The sequence below is a fragment of the Ambystoma mexicanum genome, chromosome 6q (genome assembly GCF_040938575.1).
Source record: "Ambystoma mexicanum isolate Mex_15411 chromosome 6q, UKY_AmexF1_1, whole genome shotgun sequence".
NCBI lineage: Eukaryota > Metazoa > Chordata > Amphibia > Caudata > Ambystomatidae > Ambystoma > Ambystoma mexicanum.
Window position 1 is genome coordinate 1,135,148,369 of NC_090937.1, and position 22,626 is coordinate 1,135,170,994.

General features: G+C 39.4%; 1 protein-coding gene across 3 annotated transcripts in view; it reads left to right on the forward strand.

Moving 5' to 3' along the window:
• Window positions 1-22,626, forward strand: part of GABRG1 (gamma-aminobutyric acid type A receptor subunit gamma1) — a 916,720-nt gene that overhangs the window by 832,794 nt on the left and 61,300 nt on the right. The gene's annotated exons all lie outside the window — the stretch shown is intronic.

A 22,626-nucleotide genomic window follows, 5' to 3' on the forward strand; every position in this document is an offset into this window, starting at 1 on the left:
TGCTCCATCGTGCAATGGCGGAAACGCTATTTACGCTGTGGCGGTCCGGTCAGTCACTTTCCGCCAGGGTCGTAATGAGGGCCATAGTCTTTTGTGCGCCGTGCTTCTGGGAAAGCAGCTTAGAGACCGAAATTGTTTCATTTATCACTTTGTGGTTAGCCTCAAGTTTTGCACAGTCATTTAAAGCACCTGATGCAGAACTATGTAAGCAAATCAGAGTCTCTGTTTACACTACTAACAAAATAGTTTAAGATGTCTGTTGCCAGGACTGCTGTTGACCTTGCAGGTCACAGGCCAATATGCCACCATGACTTGAACAATCCTTATAAAATGTGTCTTCATTGGCAAAACATTATCCACCCCATTCTCTCCCTAACAAGATTTTCTGAAGCAACAAAAATCATTTTCTCTTAATACCTCTGTTTCATTATATGCCAACATTCATGGATGGCTTAAGCACAGGCAATATGTTGGCAGTAAGGGCTATTGAAATACTAAACTAGATCCAACACAATGTGCCTTACCTTCATTTGAACGCCCAAGCTCACAGCCTACCAGAATCCCATATGTTATCTAGTGAAAATGACCACTTCCCATGCTGACTGAATCTTTTCATTCTGGTTAAATCACTATCTTCGAGCTTCCACACTAAACCCAGTTGTATTCATTGGGTAAACCATTTTGAACTGAAGCACTTAAAAAATGTGTTAAATGCTGGTAAAGGAAGTGACACCAGAAACAATTGTTGTAACTATTTTTCTGGATCATTTTACAAAAAAGAAAACAATATGTGCCTCATTACGAGTTTGGTGGTATATGGGTGGTAAATACCACCAAACTAAATTACTGTTACTGCCACTTGGTCCGGCTGTATTTCTGCTGGATTACAAGTGGCAGTAGTGGTGTAAATCCCCATGTTTCTTTTTAAGCAATAGAACCCGAAAGCCCCAGGGCATTACCAGAGTCGGCAATGCCCCCGACGCAAGGGTTCTATTGCTATTAGTAACCCGGCCTGCAAAAATTGCGTGATCGGGGCACTAAAAGCTTTTTTATTTGTCCCGAAACGCTGCGGTGATCCCGACGGAGGGATTCCGGCCGGGTAGGGACCTGGCGAGAGCCAATCAGAATGCTTGTTGCATTCTGCTTCACACTCGCCGGGTTACTAATAGTCCTTAGAACTCAATGGGGCTTTTTTGGTGGAATTAGTGCGGCAGATTGTTCGGCAGAAAGTTGGAGGATTTACCTCCAGCATGTTGCTGGAAGAAACCCTACTGTCTGATTCTGAAAGACTATTGCAGATTCAATATTGAAACATGCCAATGCACACATTTTCAAAGCCAGGATGATACAAAAGCACTGATGATCATAACTAAATGAAGGGACTATGATGAGGATGTCAATGAATACAGTGCACGCAGTGGCCAGGTCTTTAAAACAAAGAATCACATGGTTAAGTGATGTTTTTTAAATGCCACCTTATGCGACAAATATGTTAGATTATTTTGGGCAAGTAGAAAACCTATCATTTCCAGTTTATCCCAAATTCGGAGTCTGCATAGCGTGCTGTATTTTTTAACCCACATTGATTCTAGGCACTTCATTTACCTACACCATTTTAAACATCATTGTGGGTAATGTTTTGACACTTAGTGGTTCTGCTATTCTAAACCACATTTATCTGTTTTTGTGTGAATCAGTGATCCCTTTTCTCACCTCAGGTAGCATTCTGGGATGTTTAACACAACCATATTATGTCTTTCAATGTAAAGATAATATGGGTTCAATAAAATGTAATATTAATATATTCCACTGGAAGGATACGTGGTACTACTAAATCCGGCTATAAAAGGTCCTAGAGGTAGACCGATGTCAGGTCTACCTGTAGCCATTAAGGACGATTTGAACTGGAAAGTGCTGGAGGCAGTGAATCCAACCCCATTTATCCAGATGATAGTGATACAGCTTGACAAAGATGCTGCGTAAGTATTGATATTGATCAATATTTACTGGGACCCAGCTAATATCGCATGCGATAGGTTACCGGAGGAAATATCTGAACTGATAAAAGAACAGAGAGAGAAGTGGACTGACCCGCTATATATACTGGTGGGGGATTTAAATTGTACCTGCGTGAACAAAGATAGCCAAATAGAGGAGGTGATAACAACCGCCACAGCGAAGGAAAAAAGAGGAATAAGATGGAACAACATGTTGCAATCAAGAGATTGGCCCTCATTACGACCCTGGCGGAAAGGGTTTTACGCCAGCGTAATGCATGGCGTACCTTTCCGCCTTACTACGAGTTCCCGTAGCGCCATGGTGGTTTTTTCGCCTGGTTTTTCCGGGCGGAAAAATCCATGGCGCTACGGGACCTGTTGTTAATTACGCCACCGTAATTTACGGTGGCGTAATTAACGCCTTCCCCACTCCCATTATACCCTATGGGGCAAAAATGGGAATGGGGAAGGGTAAATGGGGATTGGGGACTTACCGCCCCGCCAAGGTCGGAATGGGGCGGTAAGTCCGCCAACCCCCATGGCGGAGTTGGCAGCTCTGCGCCATGGACCATGGTGCAAATTGCACCATGGTCCTCCGCCAGGGTCGTAATGAGGGCCATTGTGTTATTCTTAATGGACAGGTGAAAGGCGATGTACCAGCTAAACCCACATGGAAAGGGGCTCAATCAGCAGAAATCCTGGATTACATCTGCATCTCGAGTAACCTGTCAGAGAATATTCAGACCTTGGAAGTCATAACAACGACAGAAAGTGACCACAATCTGATGAAATTGACATGCAACAACATCAGTAACAACAAGATTTTTGTCTACAACCAGGATATTGTCACATTCCAAGGAGGAAAGAAAATAAGGATCAGACCAGACAAAATCAAACAGTTAAACAACAAACTAAAAGGCATGATCCGACTGCTCTAATCGGAACAAGAAACACAAAGGATTGATTACACACCACTCTTCAGAGCCTTTGTGACAAAAGGGAAACCTGGAAGTAATTATCCTACCAAGAACCACCAACATCTATATGACAGCCAGTTAAGGAAAAGGAAAAAAGAATTAAGAAGAAACATCAGGAGACTAAAGATGAAAAAAACAATAAACAGTCAATCGAGTAAGGAGATAAACAAGTTAAAACAGAGGTACCGCAACTGGCTGTACTTACATAAGAAAACTATGCTGAACCGGGATGCGAAAAGCATGTTAGAAAAAATAAGAACTAAAATACTGCAGAAATATGGGCTACCATTAATGGAGCAGACCATCCGCAGGAGACAAGCCTATCAAATCCAATAAGTGCCACCTCATGGTGTGAATATTACACACAGCAACAAGAAGAGCCTTACACAACATCTAAGCGAAAATCAGTGTCAAGGAAGGAAAACGCGATAATAGACATCAGTATTGAAGCAATTGAAAATATCTTAAGGAAATTAAAAGATTCAAGAGCTCCGGGACCGGACGGACTTACGAATGCAATATCAAAGAGCAATACCAGTGAATGGGCAAAGTTCCTACACATCCTGTTTGAATACATCCTAAATACCGAGAAAATTCCGGACTCCTGGAGGACAGCGGCAGTGGTGCCGATTTTCAAAAAGGGTCTTCGAACTTCGGCAGACAGCTACAGACCAATTGCACTGCTTGATGTCGGGGGGAAGGTCTTCGCATCAACCTTGCTGAAAGCACTGACTACCTGGGCACAGCATAGCGGACGTCAGGACCCCTGGAAGTCTGGTTTTGTGAGGGGGAGAGGTACTGGACTCAACATTTTTTTGATCAATGTGATGAAAGCAAGAACTGCAAGGAACAAAAATCAAGAAATTTACGTAGCTTTTATCGATTTGTCAAAAGCGTTTGACACAACACAAAGAGTCAAATTGTGGGAGAAACTGGAGAATTGTAAATGCCACAGACACTGGTAGAGAACATCAAAGACCTATACACAGATACAAGCATAAGAGTCAGGTTGGATAAAGCAGGAACACTGACAGATCAAATTCCGATAAGAACGGGTTTAAAACAAGGGTGTCCCCTTGTGCCAGAACTTTATAACCTGTATACATCGGATATCGAGGACTCCTTCGAATTTATACGCTGTTTTCCACCAAAGATCGCAGGGACCTCAATAGGGAGACTACTATATGCGGATGATATCGTCCTTATGGACCAGACCCAAATAGGCCTACTAAAGACAGCTGACGGCGTTGCAACATTACATGGACACAAACAGCATGGTAATTAATCCAGGAAAATCGAGGATCCTGAAGCTGCGCCCAGGGGGGGAGAAAAAAACAAAATGAGTAAGTCAGGCTGGCTGCTGAACGGTAAAATAATTCAGGAAGTGGAGGCACTGACATACCTGGGAGTTTGCATAAACAATACCAAAAGTGAAAAACCAAGAATCGAAGGTTTAAAACGAAAAGCAAACAACTTAGCGTCTCAAGGGAAAATCCTGATGAAAAGATGCTGCAGATTTATCCTAACACCATTGGTAACTTTTTATAGGATGAAAGTCGTGCCCACCCTGACATATAGAGTTGAATCAGCAAGACCCATACCGACACAAACATGGTCAACTCTAGAAGGCCAATTCTGGCGAAAAGTGCTACAACTCCCCAAATCTGTGCCAATAGAGTTGATAAGGAGAGAGTTGGCATTAACTTCGCTTAAAACCATAGTGATATGGAAAACGCTAACCTTCTATCGAAAATGCTTGGAAGGAAATGCAACCGGAGGTTTCAAAGTGCTGAACAAAGCAATGAAAGAAAAAACAGATGCAACACTAACAGAATGGCAAGAAGCGTGCCGAGAGATTTTGGTGAACCTAAATGAATCAGAAGATGATCTGTGGATAAACCCAAACAAAACCAAGAAAAAACTGTACATAGCAGACTGGATAGAAACCCAGGAAACCATCGGCAAATACAAAGGCTATGAAGATTTCTGGGCACAACCGAGAAAACTGAACCAGATTCCGAGCTATTTGACCTTATTCCCGAATTGGTACTTTCGAACTCTCTTGCTAAGATTTAGACTGAACATCTTGCCAATGGGAGAAATATTACAAAGGAGGAAAGTCATGAGCAGAGACGCAATATGTAGAGTGTGTGAGCTCAAAGGAGAAACGCTGAAACATCTCACACTCCATTGCATAGGACTATGAGAAGCTCGTGAGCAATGTTTGGGCAATTTACTTAGAAACTATGTCACAAGGAGCGCGGAAGACGGGTGGAAGATCCTTATAGAAGGAGAAATAATGAAGATCAATTTAGCGCTTGTAAGAATGGTGATCTTAATACTTAAAAAATTGGAAGGACTTCGAAGTGACACAGACAACGGAACGAATAGCAAAGTTGGATGAACTACAGAAAGGTGGTAGACAAAATAATGGAAACTTTGTCTACAACAGATTAAAGGTTTAAAAGAAGGAAAACCATGTGAATCTGTGAAACAAAAAATATATATATATATATATATATATATTCCAAGGTGTTAAATTGTGTAGCCTTTGCATTGATTATAACGTTTAAGTGCTGTAATAACAGGTGTCCTTATCCCATTTAATGGTAATCAATGTACCTCGTCAGGATGGAAGGCTGACTTGACTCTGCATTGGATTCAAATTTTAGAAATAGAGGCTGACGGCAAGCACCTAGAAATTCAATATGACAGACGTGGAGGCAGCATAAGCAGCAAGCTCTACCCTCTATTATTCATCTCCCTTACCCCATTCAATGTTACCCCATATAATCAGTTAGATGATTGCATTAATCACTGGAATTCGCACAAGAGAGCAAGCCCATTTGCTTAGACCTGCTAAAAGTGGGGAGAGGCTAGATTTGAAATACAATTGCGATCCAGTGCTTGAATTGCTTAAAAAATCTGTATTGAATGAGACGCGAGCAAATGCATGCATCTCCTTTACTAAAGAATTACAATCCCCAGAAGGATCTTAGTCCTCGAGCCCTATTTGCCCTCAAACCAGCGCGCACGCGCCGTTGCGCTCGGGCAGGAACAGTCTGTTTCAGTCTGTGCAAGAAGATGCACGGGGTGTCCTAGACGTAAGTGCAATTCTTACTTCTATCCCTTCTCTTTGATCTTTTAGTTCAAAAGTTCAGAAGCGTTAATAACAGGGGGAAGCCGGTGTGGCAGATTACGTCCATTAAACCTCCACCGACATATGTAATATTCACTGTTTGCTTCAGGAAATGAAGGGAGAATCACACCAGTCAGTAGAAAATGGGGGAGAGAGTAGAAGGAGCCTTATGGCTGAAACCAACAGAGCCACAACAGGAAGCCCCGTTGGCAGGATGAACCTATCAGGGATAAACAGCTCCTCTAGACAGGTAGTGAGAGGAAAACTGATCATATAGAAAATACAGCAAGATTTAAAGTGGGGCTGCTAAATACGCGGTCTTTAAATAAACATGCACATGTGGACAATAATAAATAAACATGCGCACATTTTTTTGTGGAAGCGCTGTTTGGAAAGGGCTGTCCCCGCTGAGTCTTAGTGATTTTATTGCTGATGGACCCATTCTGCTGATCGTGAAAGCTGTCTTCTGAATCGGAGGAAAAATACTGAACTTTTTACCAAGTCCCTTTTGCTCCCTCGCACATTTCCCACAACTCTTCAAAAAACGGAAATCTTGTGCTTTTTGTGGAAGCGCTGTTTGGAAAGGGCTGTCCACGGCTGTCAATGGGTGGCAAAGGTGACGAGGGGCCCCTCTATTTTCAGTATACACCTGCCTAACTGTGACTTTCTTATTGACTTTGTAATATAACAAGAAGTGAGTTAAACAGTGATCATTTATTGGTACCTTGCATGAATAAAGATTTTGTGATCCTCGCTCGTATATGGATTAACAATTTGGATAATTTCATTCTAATAGTATAAAATTGTCTTGATACATTGACCAAGCATATCATAGCGAGATAGCCATAAAAAACATGTGTATGCACTATACACGCTGAAAACTGATATACCAGTGACTGCCACATTACCAAGCCCGACAATGCAACCGAGCCCCCAAATTAAGAGAAACATTTCAAAAAAAGCTATTATCCTAACTTCTGTGAACAACAGGGTTGGCATTATGGCAGACATCCGGGAATAGTGTGTTTTGTGTAGGCCGAGTACCAAAACCCTGTTAACACACGCAGGAGTTTTGAAAAACCTTGCCAACCCCTCCAAACAGGATGAATTGTGTAAAGATGGCAAACAGGAGCCCACAGTTATCGAGTTAGAATCAACGCTATGTCAGGAAAAATTAAACAAATGATTGAGTAGTAAGGACGTCGAAGAACTCAGACCTATAAATATATCAGTTAATCATTCAAGCATGAGAGAAGGGAAAAGGAGAAAACAACAAATGAATCACTCGACTGCCACAGTGAATGACTCTTATGTAATTAATGAAAGTGCAGATTTCTCCACACCTATAGATTCCTGTGTTACCCCCACGCTCGATTTAGCTGAGACATCAATGTCTGACCTATCGCTGCACGCAAGCTTTTCACAAACTCTTAATGGACAGAATTTACAAAGTTCATTGCGTGTCTCTTCCCACGAAAATAATCAGTCATCTCTATTATCAGTTTCATTCATTCCTCCAACCCCAAGACGGCCGACCTTTGTTCTACCTATCAAAGAAAATAACTTGCAACAATCCCTTTTGGAAATTACATTATCAGCCATCAACACGGCACTAATTTCACTGGGACGACTATTTGAAACATTGGATAATAAGATTACCTTACAGTCAGCCCAAATGAAATTAATAACAGAGTGGATTGAAAATGAAAAGCATGCAACAGAAAACAAAGGAGAGCAAATAACTACACAGATGGAATCTAATATACATATAGTGGAAGCTACTTTGTCTAGACACGCCCAAGTTATGAACATTGAAACTGATTTAGTTCCAGCTCTTCTGAGTTTTGATAAAATAATAGGGTCAATTGAAGAAGAGAATCTGCATGCTCATATGACGAACAAGCAGGGGAAAATCATGATTTTGACTGGAAGTGACAATAGCAAAACAACGTACCCTATTTTCCAACCAGATCATCAAACTAATCAACCATCTAAAGGAAATTCTAAAAAGGTGGAAAGCAAGCTTGATACCAAAAGAATAAAAAAAAGTAAAAATATGAAGAATACTGGAACAGCAACTAAATCATCGGCAAAAGAGTTTATTAAAAAAATTCTCTCCGTAAAAAAACAAAATGCCAGTCGGTTGTGAATAAATACAAAGCAATGCAGAAAAATAACAAAACTGTAGAATCTCCTGAATGTGTTGAAAATGACCATTTAAACCACAAACCACATAATTATCTGGTCCAAGAGAAAGACAAACAAAAAAAAAGTCCTGAAGGAGAAATTAAATCATGTGTGAAAATTAAAAGTGGAACAAAAAATCAGCAACAGGCATTTCCAACTCATGATATGAACAAAGCTGATATTGAGACACGAAGAAGAGAAATTCGCAAGGCAGTTGATGCATACTTGGATCTTAAAAAAAAAGATAATGACCAATTTGTGAAGCGAGTTCCTGAAAGTAATGATCCAAAATATTAGCTTATACACCAAATGCCAGATTGTATTTGCAATGCGAGAGATCAAAGAATACATCTCATTCTTTGGTCGCAAGAGCAAAGAAACACCACTTCAAAAGTATTTCCAACAAGTCGGCCTATGGATGGGTATGAAAACACCAATGGTGCCCATGTGAGCAACAGAACTACGACTCATATCAAGAAAAATCCAAAACCGACTTATCATACATTGATCATGGAGTGTCGACCTGGCCCAGTCAAGCAGTTTACTCTTTGCCTGACAAACATTTTGTGCATTTTTAAAAACACCTCTGTATTGGACAATATTACGATGGTTGACTTGGCTCAGGTAGAATTTCCTAATCTATATGAGCCAGAAACAGTTAGATTGTGGATACCAGCAGGGATAGTAGCCCAGGCGATTTGGAGAGCGAAATCTGAACTATTCGACCTGGGATTTACCATTCTTCAAGATCACCCTACCTGTGCTACCCCAGCCGTGAAGAAACCACCAATGGAAAGATATGTCAGTGTAAATCGACAAACATCTATATTCACGCAACGAGAATTTAATCAGGCGTAACTTCACTCCTGTAATATCGACAAATGAGATGATGTGCATGTCTTGAAATATGTTAATCTTGCCAGCGGGAACACACATGGACATTCTCACCTGATGCTATCCATAAACATCTACTTCAAAGACTTTCATATTCTAGCCTTTCAAGAAACATGGCTAGTGAATCCACCAGTTTGGAATGATCATAATATCTTATTGGTGCCTGCAATCCCCGCTTCAAGAGGTCGATCTACCTCTGGATTGATGGTAGTGACGAAAACTAGCTCAGGTTGCATCCTGAAACTATGGATGTCTCCCAATAATTTCATACAGCTAATAAAAATCTTCCATGAAGACTGGGTATTAGCACTAATAAACGTTTATAAAATTCCAGCCGGCATCACAGACCGCGCATTTTTTAAAGACTTAATTAGCATATTAGATATGATTGTGCTTGATCCACAAATTACGAATATTATTCTTGTGGGGGATTTTAATATATGTTCCTTTGATGAGAGCTCACAAAAGAAATCGGAGGTGTTAAAATGGATCACTTTAATGGCAGAACGAAATCTTACTATGGTCAATGGATCACTTTTGGGTGACCTACCACCCCAAGCAACATGGAACAGAGGCGAATCAAAGAGTATAATCGATTATATATACACAGATATTGCTTTATATAATCAGATTAAAAGCTTTAATATTGTTGCCCAAGCCTACAGTGATCATAATATACTAAAGATGTGTTGAAGTTGGAAGTCAGGAAATGTTTCAACATCAAGAGATTATTACACTTGTGCCGTCGAGTTAAATAGTTCAAACATTCGCTTTCGATGGAATGAGCATAAATTATTGCAACTTAAAAACGTAACAGCACAGAATCTAATCACTCAGGACGAATCTCTTCATACGACTGCTCTACTATTATTTAGGTGTAATAGTTCTAAATCTAACAGAATAACAAAAAACCTATAGTTATGATTTCATACAAAGAAACAAAAAGGCAGAGTTGCAAAGAGAAAAAAAAAGGCGACCAACCTGCTGCCTAAAGCTGATAGAACAGCTGCTTTACTTTCCATCAAATGCCGGTATAGAAATTGGACTAAGCAGAGAATTGCCTTGAGATACCAATGAGATGGAGAGACCATGCTGCAAACCTTGACAGCAAAAGACAAAGTTGGCATTTGTTTTCTCCTTAATAAGGCTCTGGGTAATAGACAAGTCACAGCACAAATTAATGGAGCAACAAGAGAAGAGTGCTTAAAAGACTTTCAAGAATTATATAACGTCACCAAATGGCCCAGCACTAAAATGCCAATTACAGCTTGTGGCAACTGGCAGCTGGTTATCTCAATAGAAGACATTGAAGAATTGATTAAAAAATCCTCTGTCTCTAGAGGCCAGGCCCAGATGGTTTAAGTAATGCTATGCTGAAGACACATCCATACATTTGCACAGTAATTTTACATAACATCTTCTGTAATATTGCGGTGAAAAGAACTATTCCAGGTTCTTGGCGGAAAGCAGTGGTAGTTCCCATTTATAAAAGTGGTGACCGCCAACTTGCACAAAATTACAGACCGATATCCTTACTTGATGTCGTAGGGAACATCTTCACACGCTTTGTCCTTTGGGATTTTAACCTCTGGACTGCACAACAACAGAAGAGGGACTCGAACCAAACTGGATTTGTAGCAGGGATGGTAAAAAATGTTTACTTGATGGCTCTATATGCTCTCACAAAACATGCCTATACATCTAATCAACCTTTATATTTTGCGTATGTTGACTTCAACGCAGCCTTCAATTCAGTGACACGTGAGCTGCTCATCCTTAAATTACAGAAAGCAGGATGTCCAAGTACAATTGTCAGTATCATACATGATCTCCAAACCACTACATCGCTTCAGGTCAGACTCAATTCTGAGGGTCTGTTGTCTACACCGTTATGGACCAAAAGGGGACTGAGTAGGGGTGTATCCTTGCCTCAGCTCTATTCAATTTTTTTATCCATGATATGCCAGATATCTTTCAAAACCTTATTTCTGATGCACCAAATTTAGGACAAGAGAAAAATCACCAGCTCTACTTTACGCTGATGATTTAGTTTTAATTTCAAAAACCCTGAGTGGCCTACAAAACCTTTTGGATGCTCTCTCTAAGTACATCAATCTCAATCCGCTGACAGTTGACGTTAAGAAAACCAAAGTCATGATTTGCAATGTAAGACCAAAGAGAACAAATAGGCACAGATGGATCTTGCAAAACTCGGAAATAGAGAGGGTAATTCAATACACCTACTTAGGAATGCGAATTGAAACTCAACACGGCACATCTAGACATAATGGACCAACGATTAACAACCGCAATATCACAATCAAAACTAATATTGTGTAAATTTGGCAAGTTTTCAATAAAATCAATCATCACCTATTATAACTAAAAAACTGTACCAACATTATTGTATGGTCTTGAAAGCTGGGTAAAAGTGGATAAACACTTTCTAGAAAACCTGAAGGTAGATATTGGAGGGGAATTTTACATCTCCCCCAATGCACACCAACTGCTGTTATAAGACATGAAATTGGCCTTTTATCATTATCAGCTAGGTACCAATGGCGTCAATGTGCCATATTGAGAAAATGTGTTTTGGCGAACAAATCTAACACCTTGTTTTTCTCCCTTGCCACATACATGTTGAAATTGACGCACTCCTTTCCGAGGAAGTGGTGTAATGCTGCTTATGAAACAATGGCTGATGCAGATCTATCACTGCAAACTCTACTTGAAAATCCTGAAAGGGCAAAGAAAAAATATATCTCCATGATTGGATTCAAACTAGAGAGAATTGTTTCCGGTATCAAAATTTCAGAGAGAACCCTTTCTCGGGGAAGAAATTAGGAGAATGTGAATCTTATTTGATCCACAGCCCTAGTCCTTCTGTGTGCACTGCAAAACTACGCTTCAGATTTAACTCATGGCAAACTGGAGCAATAATGGTCAAACGAAAACTGATCCATAAATCACTTGACTATTGTCAGAAATGCAAAAACACTGCACAAAAAGATACACTTTGACATTTACTTATAGAATGCCCGGGAGTGTCGAATGAACGAAAGCTATGTCTGTATAAGTATTGTCAATTTAGTACTTTTACCCAAGAGGACAGATGGAATCTGTTCTTCTCAACAAACCGAGTCTTAGTTCAAATTGCTATAAAGAGATTTTTAGAGGCTGTTGTTAAAGTCTGATAATAATTCTGTACCAAGCTGCATTTTTCTTAGAAATTATCAGCATCATGAAATGAATAGAAATAGGCCTCTTGGGGCTTTTTGATTAATTTAATTTAATTAACGTTTAGCTCCAAACACAAAATAGAATTTTACTATGTTAGTAGAAATTATATGTAAACGTGTATTTGTTATGTTTTCTTTTTTTCTTCTCTTGTATTTTCTTTTGGATATATCTATAAATGTTGTAAAGTTGATTAATCAACTAACACAACTTTAAATAAAAAAATAAAAAAACATGCACATAATGTTTGTGACCTCATTAAAGAGAAAGACTTAGATCTATTATGCATAACAGAAACCTGGCTGAAAGATCCCATCGGTCCAGTGTGTGAAAATGCGGTACCAGAAGGTACATAATGTACAACAAAAATAGAGAGAATGGACTAGGTGGAAGAGTTGTTGTCATAGCCAGAGAAACATTGACATTTTTCAAGGCTGACTTTGTATTTACAGGTGGTGAAGCAATTCAACTAAAACTCTCACACACACCCAATGACAGTCTAAATATTATTGTTTTATATAGACCACCTTCCTTAGTCTCGGACTTCGAGAACAAAGTTACCTCTCAAGTAACTAAGCTCATATCGACCAATACATCCACTGTGTTAGTAGGAGATATGACTAGAAGGAGAGGGAATATGGAGGATAAAGAGGCAGTAATGCTGGAAAAATCCATGAAGAATTTAGGCTTTCCAGTATTAAATAAAGAACCCACAACTCGCCAAGGGAACCAGCTAGACTGGGTATTTACTAACAACCTGAAATCATATAATGTCATTACGGAGCCATGCATATGGTCGGATCACTACCAATTACCTTTGAAGTGCAACTTAATACTCCCCATTTTAAGGTATGGAGTAGAAATTTAAAAAATATAGACCCCGAGATATTGAAACCATGTTTATAGAAAATCGCAGAGTCCTTCCTCGAAAAAGATGACTGCGAGAGCATGCTGAAGAAATACAATAAATACATGCAAGCTCTGGTGGATGAGAATGCCCCACTGAAACAGAAACTGGTGAGAAACAACAATAACACAGTATATGGTACAGTGGGGATTTAACCAAACTTAAACAAGAGAAGCGAGCCAAAGAAAGATTATGGCATCAGAACCCAACCCAAGTAAATAAAGAAAATTGGAAAAGTGTAGATCACAGATATAGGAAAGGTGTCAAGGAAGCAAAGAAGAATTATTATAATAAAAAAATTGAAGCAGCTTCAAATACATCCAGCAAAATCTTTCAAATTCTCAAGGGGATTGAAAAGCCTAGGACACTTTCACTGCTACACATACCCACTAGGGAAGACCGTGATAGTGTGCAAGAAGCCTTCGCAGCCAAGATTAAAAAAAGCTTGCAATAACATTATTTCAGCCAGAACTGATGGAGAGTAACCAGCTACTTCAGCTGAAACCATAAACGTGGAAGAAAGAGAGAGTTTCAGTTTCTCGCTTATATCCGAGGATGATTTATGTAAGGCAATGGCCAAAATGAAACCTACTTAATGTGCAGAGAACGTTCTGCCCACCAAAATGATCTTGGCGCACAAAGAACCCTTTTCCCCAGTCTTGACAAAGATGGTCAATGCATCTTTCAGGGAAGGTGTGGTCCCTAAGGAAATTAAGGAGGTAACAATCACCCCATTAGTCAAAAAAGCGGGGCTGGATCCCAAGGATCCCAGTAACCTACAGCCTATCACAAACTCAAATTTAATTTTGAAAATTCTAGATAAAATTGCAACAAATCAATTGCAAAAGCATGTGGAGGATCTGAAGCTACTGCATGAACAGCAATTAGGTTTCTGTGCCTCCCATAGCACTGAATCTGCCATGCTCGATCTTCAGACCCACATGCTAGACTTCATAGATAAAGTTAAAACAGGTATCCTCATGCTACTAGATCTCAGTGCCGCTTTTGACCTGGTGGACCTTCAGCTCCTTCAAGAAGCACTGGCTAAAATAGCGGGCTGCTCTCCTAGGGCATTGGCTTGGTTGTCATCTTTTCTGAAAGACCTGTAGGGTATTTTGTGGAGATTTGGGGCCTGACGGTATTTTATTACCGCCGAAAAATAACTTAGCAATAATCACTCCTCGTATTCAGATTGGGCCCTGTACAACAATAATACAGTGGACATGCATTATTTCAGCACCCAGACATGCATATTTGGTATGCGTGGTTGGTGGTATTTTGGTGAGCATAATTCCCTTGTTTTATTTGTGGCCCCAATGTCCAGAATCCCTTATCTTTGCTTAGATTTTTTCGTGTAATCACTAGAGAGACCTCAGACCTACATTTTAGGAATACCACATTTTCAGTGTTAGTGTTAGTGTGCCACCATGGGCGATCTCACTGACTTATTTACGACAGAGAGCTATATGTGGTAATTTTGTGGTAATTTCCACTACCTTATATACGGTAGGGAACTATGTTCAGAGAGTCCCTCTTCCCGTTGGCTCATGTACCTCCAATGAGCTATGCTACAAACAATCACAACTGTTCATACTGAATCTGACATGCATACATCTGTCTTAAAATGACCATTGCATTGTTTAAAAATCTCCCCACATCATCAGCATTGTAATGGTAAATAGTAAACACACCACCCGTCTGCTTTCAAATATTTTTCTGTATTATAAAAGTTGCATTTAAACACGATCTCATTCTTTACAGAAATAAATACAATAGCACAGTAACAGCTTTGTCTATGACACACTGCAAAGAGAGTGGCGGAGAACAGAACTCAAATTGCAACATTAGCATTTGATTAAGGCATGCACAGAAATCCTACACTGACTGCATATTTTCATACACACTCAGCTCCCACACTTCTGTAATTACCTTATCTCTTTAGTTGTTCTCTTTCTGAATGTGGCTCCCTTGAAGATTAACCCCAGTGAAAACGAACGCTTTTCGTTCTCAAACCGGGGTTATTATCTGGAATCCTCAGCTTCTGCAGATAGGAATGCCTCAGCCAGGGGAAAGGTCCTTCTTCCAGCTCTGCCAAATCTTGACTGCCTTTCTTCTTCCTCAAACTCCCCCCAGCAAAACCTGATCACTGCCTCTAGCATGATACTTGCTATGACGCTGCTCCAATCAGAATAAATCACGCCATCTCCTCCTTCTCTACACAATGGCTAATTTTTATAGTAATACTTTGTAACCAACTGATTTCCTGTTCTTTCGAGCCCATTTGCTTCCTGTAGTTATGTGGACAGGGCAGCAGAGAGAACAGAAGAAAAAAAAATGGATGTGCGTTTAAAAGTTCACTTTCAGAATAGGCCTAATTCTGCAGTGGAGACACATTTTTATTAGTGGATTATGTTTCATTAGTCAAGTTAGTTATAAGTTATGTTAGTTGTTATTTTCAAATGTGTCTCTCGCACCATAGGCATTTCAGGTGAAAAATAGTGTGCATTTTTAAATGAGCACGTGTGCTTTTAACTGTAAGAATAGATTTGCATCTTATATGTTAAAATCGTTTTTGACTGAATAGCCTGTCTTTTCTTGTTAATCTGGTAACACATATAGCAATGCACCGCACCCTTGTGGTGGTGCTGCAAAAAAAAATTGCTACCTATGCAGTAGTGCTGTACTCTGTGCTGTTTGCTACCTGTGTAGTAGTGCTGTACTCTGTGCTGTAACACGCCAAATATCCTTACATACCCTCCTTTTGTTTTTAGAACTTGGCTATAATCCAAGCGAATTCCTAAAAACAATTTGTTCTCTCTTTTTTCTTTTACAATATAGCAATCCAACAAAATGAATATTCATGTGCATCAATGAAAAATTTGCAATCAACACAGTATTCATCTGAGTTCATTAGTTTACAAAATGTTCTACATTTGCCTTCTCAGTTGAAGTGGCATTACTTTAAGTTTAGATTTTCCAAGTCAATTAAAAACAAAGAAATAAAACAACTAACTAAAACAAATAATTAATATAACAAATTAAAATAAATAATTAAAATAATAAATACGTGGAACTCCATATGTCAGGACTCTTGTCCGCTTCTGATATGTCCCGACCAGCGATGTTATTCGGTTCATTCGAGTACACTTCCATCTTGGCAATCTTAGATCCATAGGAGTCATCCTTTTTAGCATTCTGGTTATCTTGTCTTCACCTCCACCTGGAGGCAGGCATCTTTTGGTCTTCATCCAGGGGACTCCAGGACTCCATCGTCTCTCCCTTGGGCTCTGATCCCGGAACCTCCGACCAAATAATGTTAATTGTCTAAATCAAAATAGAAAATAAACAAATTAAGTACATAGCATAATACTAACTTCATCCTTTTGCCAAAAATAAAACATGCTTGGTAAAAATATTTCATTTTTTTTTTTTTTCTGAAATTAAACACAAGTTAAAAGAAAACAAGCAGATATTCAATATTTAACACACTTTCTCTCTGCACACCAACCATGAGCTTCCATTATATGTGCATTTATTTATTTATTTATATTATATATTTTTACATATACTACAATGTTTATGTGCCATCATAACAATCAACTTTTTTAACTCCTTTGTCACTGCCTCCTGATTACACCCATTTATTTTCTCTTTTTGTGTTCAAGGGACTTTATCTGTTTCTACATGCTCAAGCTGCCTGATCTCATGTCTGGGATGGCATGGTTTGATTTGATTTACATGGACAAACTGCTCTATTGCTGTTTCACCTTCATTTTTCAAAATGTTATAAACCACAGGAGAGACCTTATCTATAATTCGAAATGGCCCCTGCCAGGCTGCTAGAAATTTAGAATTTTTCTGTTTACTTTTTCCAAAATGAAACTTGTATACCTGATCCCCTACACTGTATTCCTTTACTGATGTCTTTTTGTCATAATAAGACTTTTCACTGTCAGCGGCTCTTTCCAGATTTCTCTGCACAAAAGCAAATGCATGTTGCAAATGCCTCCTCAGTTCATCAATATATTCATGAACTGTGGATGCACTCACAAGAGTTTGCTCATGTGTTCTATATAGTAGGTGTTGTGGTAACACCATTTTCCTACCTGTTAAGACCTCATGGGGGCTAACACCTGTTGCTTTGGCAGGAGTCGATCTGATTGCCATCAAAACCAACGGTAAACATAAATCCCAGCTCGAACCTGCTTCTGCCACAAATTTCTTTAAAATAGCCACAACAGACCTATTGCTTCTTTCAACTGTACCTGAAGACGCCGCCCGATATGCGATATGTAGTTTCCTTTTCACACCTAGTATTTGCCATACCTTACTCATTAGAGTACTTGTGAAATGACTTCCTCTGTCTGACTCAATTCTTTGTGGCAACCCAAACCTTGAGAACACATGGTTCACCAGCAATGTGGCTACTGTTTGCGCACTACAATCTGGTGCAGGAATGCATTCAATCCACTTCGACATCAAACATACCACACTCATAATATAACGGTGTCCCCTGCTCGACCTTTTTAAAGGACCTACATAGTCTATTTGCAAATCTGACCATGGGAGAGTTAGGCCTCTTTTCATCAATGGTGCTCTATGCATTGGTGAAGCAGGTTTAAATTGGGCGCATACTAGACATCCTCTAGTATATAATTCCACATCTTGGGGCATATGTGGCCAGTAAGCATAATCTTTTAGTATTTCTAATGTTTTTTGTGAACCTCTATGGCCTGCAGTTATGGCATCATGTGCATGGTGTAGCATTACATGAATGAAAGGGGTACTACCCACTGTATTTGCCCTGTTATGGACTCTCTAATCATGAGTCCATCCTGTAATCTAATTCGTGTTTTGTTCTTTAATAGCACCCTCAACTCTTCTTTTCCCATACAATCATTTTCTGTTAAAGGATTTTGTTCAGGATCTATGAAATGATTATAATAGATTCCCAAAATTTGATCATTCTTTTGTGCCTCAATCAAATCTTGGTCTGGCGTGTCATGACTCCACTGCACCACCGGTTGATCTACCTCCTTTGGTGCTTTAGAACGTGTGACTGCATCAATTTGTATTTCACCCATTAAATAATCAATAGGTAGCAATTCTCCCATCACAGCCCCAATCTTAGCCAGGTGGTCTGCCTTACCATTTTCCTCCTTATCCTCTCCTGGTGTTTTTAAATGCCCACGAATTTTTCTCCAGTATATTGTTAAATTATTTTCTGACACCAATTTGTCTATGGCTTGTATCATTTTTCCATGTTTAAGTGGCTTTTTGTTGTATGTAACCATGCCTCTTGCTTTCCAACCAGGCAAATACTCCACAAAGCTATTCCGTGCATAGTCAGAATCAGTCACCAGGACAATTTCACTGAACTTTTTATCAACTGCAGTAGCAATTGCTTTATAAATGGCTGCCAATTCCGCCACCTGACTGCTCCTATCCCCAATCCTCATCCCTATACTGGGGACGCCTTCACATTTCAACCAGACATTTCCTATTCCTGCCACTAACTGTTTATTACTGTCATTTTCAATGTGAAAAGCACAACCATCCACATATACAGTTGGCAAATCCTTGCATGTTTTTTCATCAAAAGCTTTGTGTGGTGATTGTTCAAATTCCTGCAAACTAGTTTCCACTTCCATTTCATTTGGTATGTGTTCAGCTGCACAGTCATGTAAGTCAGCTAACCCTTGAGCAATTGGGCTCTTTTTATTTTGTCCATATCTCACTTCTACGGGAAAACCTTGTAATGCCAGCGTCCATGAAGTGATTCTGGATTGCGCTAGATTGCCTGATCTAATTCTTTTGCTCTCTAAAAATTGCAAAGGTTGATGATTTGTTTCAATAATCACCTTTTCTCCCTGAACAATGGGGCGGAAATGTTGTAGCGCCCACACAGTGGTTAATAGGGCCTTTTCACATTCATTAAATTTCATTTCAACTTGGGAAAATGCCTTACTTGCATATGAAATGGTTTTGTGATTCAAATCGTGTTTTTGTGATAACACTGCTGACATACAATGTTCAGAAAAACCTATTTCTATAAAGAAATCCCTGTCCTTTATGGGGTATGCTAAACATGGTGCCTTTACAAGACATTCCTTTAATTTAGCCACTGCATCAGACTGCCCTCTTTCCCATTTCCAGGGAGTATTCAGTTTAAGCAGTTTAGTCAATGGTTGAGTGATTTCTGCATAATTTTCAATTAACTTTCTGTTATAGCCTGTCATCCCTAATAAACTTTTTACTCCTTTCACATTTTTAGGATCTTTTAATCTTTGTATGGCCTCTATTTTCTTCTTTTGTGGATTTAGCACATGTTCAGTCACTTCATGCCCTAGAAAGTTCACTTTTTTCTTGCACCATTGTGCTTTTTGCAAAGATACTTTGGCGCCTGCTTTCTGCAATTGGCCAAGTACATGTCTTATTTCATCAAAATGGCTTTTCAAACTTTCATTTTTTATCAGGACATCGTCCACATAAACTATTGTTCCTCTTTCCGCTGCATCCGGCATGGCCTTTCTCAAAAATATGCCAAACTCACTCCCACTATTGATGTACCCGAACGGAGCTCTAAGCCAGGCATATTGAGTCCTGTCAAATGTAAAGGAAAATAAATTCTGTATCTCCTCTGCCAATGGCACGCACCAATATCCAGAGGTGAGATCTAATGTGGTAAATATATTTGAACTATGTATCTGAGCTAGGCCCTGATCAATGAATGGCAGTGGCCATCTAGATATTGGTACTCTTTTATTTAAATCTCTCAAGTCTGCACACAGCCGCCATTGACCATTTGGCTTTAACACACCTAAAATAGGCGTATTGGATGTGCTATGAATGGGCCTGATTATTCCCCGTGATTCCAAATTTTTAATAATCTCTGCCAATGATTCTAAACATGCCAGCGGTAGTCTATACTGGCGTACAAACACTGGATTTCTGCTACAACCTTCTGGTAGTGTGGCCACATGTAAATCAGTTAAACCACAATCATAAGCATCTTTTGCAAATACATCCTTAAACTCCATAAATATTTCCCTCAGGTTGTCCCTATCCTTATCGCTTTCACATGCATCCGCTAAGGATACCTGCTCTTCTACCATTTTGGAAAATTCTGGAAAATCTTCTGGTGAGGGAATCTCGGCGCTTTCCTCTAACTGTGTGGCTGTGTCTTTTTGTAAAACTGCCACTTTTAAATATTTTGGCATATCAGCTTCCACTTCAATGGGCTGATTTTCTGTTTCATTTTCATTTAAATTAAATATTATGCAATCCTCTTGATGGCAGCACACTGTCTCATTTGAATCATAAGGATACACAGAATGAATTTTAAATATTCCTTTGGGCTGAGAGTCCAGGTGTTCTGACAACTCGCCCTTGGCATCTACATATTTTTCAGGAATATTCCCAATCACCATGTTATTTAAATCTGCCGTATAATGTGATTTTTGTATGGCCATTCCTAATGGGGAGTTTTCCTCTAAATGAATATCCTGACAACCTTTATTATTTACCATGATTTTTACAGATCCCTCAACAATGTCTACCAATGGAATGTATTCATAATCCAGGCCTTGCTGTTTTATGGATTCATTCAGGCATACAAATGCATCAGAGCCTTTCATCTGCTGTCCATTTTTGCATTTCAGTGTTATTGCAAACTGTTTTGTAAATGCAGGAATAATAGTATTTTCCCTCATTTGTAATTCGACTGCATAAGGAACCAGTTGTGCACAATGATAAGCCCTTCTTTTGTCTTCAAATTCAGGTGCCGGACCACCTAGGCGTGACCATATTTTTTGATTAAGGAAATCTAACACCATACACATTCTGTGCATGATGTCATTTCCCATGTCAAATTCATTTTGTGCTCCACTCACTATCCAGACATTATGGTAAATTGTTTTCTGCCCAATGCTAATTTTAAGCATGCATCTGCCTGCAATTCGGTTTTCAAAGTCTGGACTGTCCAACCCAGAAACATATTGGTTTTTAATCCTAAATTTCGGGATTTCTTCCCTCTCCATAATTTTTTGCAACAATTTCTCATTAATGAAACTCCTTTCATGTTCAAGCGCTAAAGTGGCTTTTATTGTTTTAAGATAATAATTTATACCAACATGAACCCATGGTTGCTCATCTTCCATGTGTATTTCTGCCAGAGTGGTAATGTGTTTTTCTGAATCTGTTTTAGGAGCAATATTCTGTTTGCACGTTTTCTCTTTTAGATAAAAACATAATGTGTGCTCATCTATGGCAGTCTGCCAATCTTTCCTTGGGTCCAAGTATATTTGTACAGGTAGTTTTTCATTGCCGCTCTGTATTTTGTCTTGACACATTAATATGACAGTGACACTAGGTATGCAGCTATTCTGGAGATATACCTCCACAGCATCATTTGTTTTGGCAACGGTGTGACATTCATTTATATTGCTGTTTTGTGATTTTAGTTTCTTAGGCCTCAATGGTTTTTTGGTTAAGGACCACAGCACTCCATTCACCCCATCTATGAGAGGAGACAATCTTTTCAGGCAATCTGTCCCCATCAGAAATGGAATTTCACAAATAGATGTGATCAATACCTCTTGTTTCATTCTGTGCTTTCCTATTTTTATGTCAACCTCAGTTACACCTATGATGGGCACCTCCTCCCCATTAAAGTTATGCACTGGGCCTTGATTTTCCTTCACTGTGATCTGACTCTGTGGAGGCCTCCCTTCATTGATACTCTTTACCAGCTCCTTGGACATAATTGTGGCCTGTGCGCCAGTGTCAATCATAGCAAAGGTGTGCCATTTTTCTTCTACAGTGATGGGTGCATAATATCTGTCCTCAACTTCCTCTAATACACATAAGAAATGTGAATACTTACTGATTTCAGGGCTCACCTTTCTCAGGTCTTTTTCACTTTTGGCTAAGCACATTGGTAAATGAAAAGACATTTTTCCCTCCTTTTTACCCATTTCTGTGCGAGAGATTTTATTCATTTCTCCATGTTCAGAGGTTTTTTGGAGTGTGGCCAGTGTTCGCCCATCCATCTGGGTAACATCAGAGACCACATTACAATCCTCCAACTGAACATGTGTAACAACATCATTCAGCAATTTGTCATTTTTTAATTCTGTGCATTTGTGATCATTTAGTGTGATGCCAGCCCTTTCAGCCTCTTCAAAAATATGTGGCTCAAAGAATTCTTCAGGTGATTGACTTGTACCCTCCTTGTGAGTATTTCCTTTTTCTGTCTGTTTTTGGTCATTGTTTTGCTTGCCCAGGGAA